The sequence below is a fragment of the Dipodomys spectabilis genome, unplaced genomic scaffold (assembly GCF_019054845.1).
Source record: "Dipodomys spectabilis isolate Male_0828 unplaced genomic scaffold, ASM1905484v1 ptg000567l, whole genome shotgun sequence".
NCBI lineage: Eukaryota > Metazoa > Chordata > Mammalia > Rodentia > Heteromyidae > Dipodomys > Dipodomys spectabilis.
In genome coordinates, this window is record NW_024871244.1 from 888700 (window position 1) to 893744 (window position 5045).

Below are 5045 nucleotides of genomic sequence, written 5' to 3' on the forward strand. Positions count from 1 at the left end.
GATTATCTCTTAGTGAGAATAAATATAATTTTGCAAAGAAAGTGATTTTCAACAGAAATCCGGAAAGAGTTTATCCAACTTGTGTTTCACAGGAATCACCAGAGAATAATACCTGTTTGGTCAAGTCGGTCCAAATCACTCCATGAGTGTATCTTAAAAGTATAACCAATTTAAGAGGTCAAATACGTGTTTTGTACTGACAATCATCTTATAGCAATAACTTACTAACTAATTATGTCTGTATCTTCTTATCTAACATACAATAAAAGCTGAAAGCGGTCTCTTTTTCTAACTTAATATTGTAAATGCTTTGATTATGATGTTATTATTAGACAAATAATATGTACAAAGGATGGTTCCACTGAAATGACATGACAGAACACTGATAAATAAAAACATTGCAACACACTTAGCTTTTTTCAGCCTCACCCTGTCCACATTGGCAAGCAACATTGCAACAGCACATGCACACATATACACATACGTACATGTTCGCACATGTACACACACATATACATGCATGCTAAATTCAGGGTTTTTTGTACAAAAAAGTCCAAATAAAATATTAGTGATTAGCACAAATGATAATATGCCTTATTACAAAATAATACATAAACCATTACCACGCATGTTACATTTTACCTGCCTCTCCACATGTGACCACTTAATTTATTTTTAATTAAATAATTACCTTATTAATTAATTTATTTGTTTGGTGCTAATACTAGGGCTTGAACTCAGGGCCTGGCTTTGTCCCAGAATTTATTTTTTTGTTTCAGTTTTCACAAGGCTAGCATTTTACTGCTTGTACAACAGCTCCATTTCTAGCTTTTGCTGGTTACTTTCAAATCAGACTCTAATGGACTTTTTTTTCTTGGTCTGCTTTCAAACCACAATGCTCAGATTTCATCTTTCTGATTAACTACTACTAAAGACCTAAGCCATCAGTGTGGCTTCTACTTTTTCCTCTATAGTTATCTAATGTACATACTTAGATGGTAATTTTAAAATGAGAGTATAGAAGCAAGATGTACAGTGATGATACTGTCTTGTCAGAAATTCAAGTTAGTAATGTAAATTTATTCTTAAAACCATACACAAAAAATACCATGATATAGTGTAAGAGAACTCACTATTGAACATTTGAGTCTTAAGAGCTTTCTAATAGATCCATTATTTATTGGTACCCAACATTAGAAAAATGTATGAGGCATTGGTAAAATAGAAGTGTTTTGCATGACTACATACATTCTTTCTTTTTATAAGACACTTGCTTTCATCTAAAAAGTAGGCCTTTCTATTGTCTTCATGTGATTTTGATGATTGAAAGTGCTTAGTGAGAAGGTCAAAATGTATTAGTAGTCCTTCACTATCAATTCTCATTTTCTTCTTGGAGAATATAATGATCAAATCAATAGTTCAGAATCAGCAAGCAATAGTTCAGAATCATGCATCCAGTGCAAGTGGATCACCAGTAAGAAATCCTCAATACCAATTTCCACAAAGTTTTGTCACAGATACAATCTGCCTGCCTTCTCTAGCTGCTTTATTTTCTTATTCCTTCATTGTACAAGAAAAGTATGATTCAACTGATTTCAGCCAGATCTGTTACTAGAATTATCCATGATTTATTTTATTGTCTGTAATTTGGTAAAGTTATGTCTCTTTACATAGGCTACTAAAAATGTATTTACTAATTTCAAGTAAATACATAAATTCTATTTCCATCTCTTTTAAAAATAAAATTTTGTCTGCTCTACAAATTGATCAGAGGCATGGATTTTGTGGCTAGCTAGGTCATTACACATCTGACTCTTTCTTTCTCTCTACCTTTCATGGTTCTCATAATATGACTGCTCCATAATTATCCTCATTTATTTTGCTTTTATATTTTTGGTTGCATCATTTCACTTTTTGCTCTGCCATTCCCCAAATCATTTATATAGAAGGCATTATTTCCTATTTTCTCATTCGTAGAATAAGTTGCACATGAAGACATCACTGGTCCTCATTTTCAGTGTGTATGTTGAATACGGAGGAACATCTTTCCTCTGCTCTCCATCAATTCTCTACTCTCCATTTAGAATAATTTCGAATAGTAAAATTGGAAAAAGAGAAAATAAATCATTTGAATAAACAGTTGCAGAAAATTCACCAGATATTTCTGACCAGTTCAACCAATGTGAACTAGTAGGGAAATACGTGGACACCTCATTCCCACTAGCACTCAAAGTCTCTGGTTAGGCAATTCTTAGGAATATGGGGAACAAGATGAAAAAGTAAGGAATGGTATCAATTGCAGGAAAAAAAATTGGAGAAGGATCCAAGCAATTTTCTTCATTGGGCTGCCGAAAATATTTCAGCTTATTACAATGTGGAGACTTCTTTCCCAAAAGGCCACTCATGTGAATAGTAGGGATGATGATGAGTATACCCCTCTTCGAGAAGCCTACAGTGGACACTTAGACATTGTCAGTGAGTTGGTGTGTCAAGCAGCACATGCAATAACTGTAGATGACTGCACACCCCTGCACAGTGCATATACGTGGAATAATACCAGAGTGGCTTCTTTCTTACTTCATCATGATACAGATACCAATGCCCAAACTAATGGACTCTTTTTTTAAATTTTTTTTTTTGGTCTGGTCGTGGGGCCTGAACCCTGGGCCTGGAAGCTGTCCCTCAGCATTTCAGCTCAAGGCTAGCGCTCTACCACTTGAGCCACAACATCACTTCCGGCTTTTTTTCTGCTTATGCAGTGCTGAGGAATCGAACCTAGGTCCTCATGCATGCAAGGCAAGCGCTCTACCACTGAGCCACCTTCCCAGCCCAAATATTTTTGTTTGTTTGATTTTTGTTGTGGTGGTGTTTTTTTTTTTTTTTTGGTCATACATGGGGCTTGAGCTTTGGGCTTGGGTGCTGTTTCTGTGCTCTTCAGCTCAAGGGGAGCACTCTACTACTTGAGCCACAGTTCCACTTCCCCAAACTAAAGGACTTTTGACAGCCTTACATCTTGCTTTCGAGAATTGAGATAGTAAAGATATGCTGGATAGCCTTCTGTTGAACCATTATATGAAACCAGGCCTGAGGAACAATATAGAAGAAACTGTATTTGATATTGCCAAAAGGATAATTATGTATCACTACCTCTATGAAGTTGTGAAAGGCTGTACAAATTGTTCACCGAAGTCCTAATGGTCAGGTTAAGGTTCTTAAATTTCAAAAATGCAAGTCCATCTTTTGTGTCCCAACAAAACATTTTCACAATCAAAATAAGAGCAATATCTTTTTTTTTTTGGTCAATCATGGGGCTTGAGCTCTGGGCCTGGGAGCTATCCCTGTGCTCTTCAGCTCAAGGTGAGCGCTGTACCACTCGAGACACAGCTCCACTTCCAGTTTTCTAGTGGTTTATTTGAGATAAGAGTACCACAGACTTTCCTTCCCAGGCTGGCTTTGAACCATGATCCTCAGATCTCAGCCACCTGTGTAGCTAGGATTATAGGCATGAGCCACCAGTGCCCGGCAGCACCAATATTTTACTGTAAAAATTCATGGATTCCATGGAATTCTTCCAAGTGAATTTCCTGCCTTGGATGTAAAAATGTATTCAATAGTTTTTGTATACATGTATAATAATTTCTTCAGAGTTTGTGATTTTTTAATCAGAAATAATTTTAATTTACCTGTTGAAATGAGTAGTACAGAAACTAAAATATTTCTGATGCTTGTCTGAAAAAGTATATTTTAAAATATTCTATATTCAATGTTTGCATAATGTTCATAATTTATTTTTTCCTAGATATACTTTGAATTCTACATTATTTTATAATATATAGGTTCATTAATGTGTCCTTTCCGATTGCATTCCATATAGAACAGTTTGATTCCTTTTTTTCTAGGTCTTAATATTATTTTTCCTTGGGATAAAATGTCAGTGATGTCTAATTTGAAAAGTTTTGTAAAGTTTATGCTATGTAAACGCCTTTCTGAGGTGAAGATTTAATACACTGATGTCAAACTAAATTTAATAATATGAATTACGTGTATTGTTACACTTGTAATTTTGTAATCAACTTTTTAATAACTGTTTTTCATTTCTTGCATCTGAAGAATGAAAAATATGGAATACTTCTCAAATTTTCATATTATCCTTGTGCAAGTGCCATGTTAATCTCTGTATTGTAATTTGAGTATACGTGCTGCTGAAGCACGTAATATCCTCTAAATTTAAGTAGTTAATGATGCAATCTTTATACAGGCTTATATCTATGGGTGCCTACTTGTAAGAAGGAAACCTTATTGTTCCTAACAATGCTATCGATCTTATTTCCCTTAAATTCTGTGAATAGTGGAAAAAAATTATATTGATCAGTCGATTGCTCACATTTGCAAAATTTTTTTGTCAATGACTATATTAAGTCTTTTTATTTGGTATTTGATCGTACTCTTAATTATTTATAGATAGGTCCAAAGGTGATGGCTTTTTCAAGTACTTATTTATTCAACTGAATTAGCTTTGTGGACCTAATGGATTCAAAGTAAGCATTGCTTAAGTGATACTTCTAAACTTCTTCAGCTGACAATTTCCCAAATGAGGTGTTACTGGAACAAATGTCTACCTGAGCCTTTACCCTTCTTCCATGTGGGAACAGACCAACTAGAATATCTTACCCTGACAGCAAAGATTTTCTTACTAGAACAAAACTAATCTTGGTTACAAGAGATCATAGAGAGATGAACCGTTCAATCAGAACTGTTCAGACTAGAAGGTATTTTATCAAAATATAATTGTTTATTATACCTTCCATTTCAAAAGTAGCTAAAGCCAAGAAGGTGGAAAAATTGTTCATATGCATGATTACTTTTTGTTCTGGCCTGTCTACGATCCAACCAGGCAGGAAATTACACTACTGCCTTTTTATAACCAAATATTTTCAGAGTTACAGGAGAAGTGCATATGTTTCTCCTCATTATTAGGCATTAAATTGATAATATTTTAATCACAGAGTTTCCTCTTTCCTCCATGCTGTAAATCTACAAATGGT

The 5045-nt window shown here is 34.5% G+C and overlaps 1 pseudogene; it reads right to left on the bottom strand.

Moving 5' to 3' along the window:
• Positions 1 to 4114: 4114 nt before the first annotated feature.
• LOC122100168 lies at positions 4115 to 4211 on the bottom strand (annotated as a pseudogene).
• Positions 4212 to 5045: the final 834 nt, after the last annotated feature.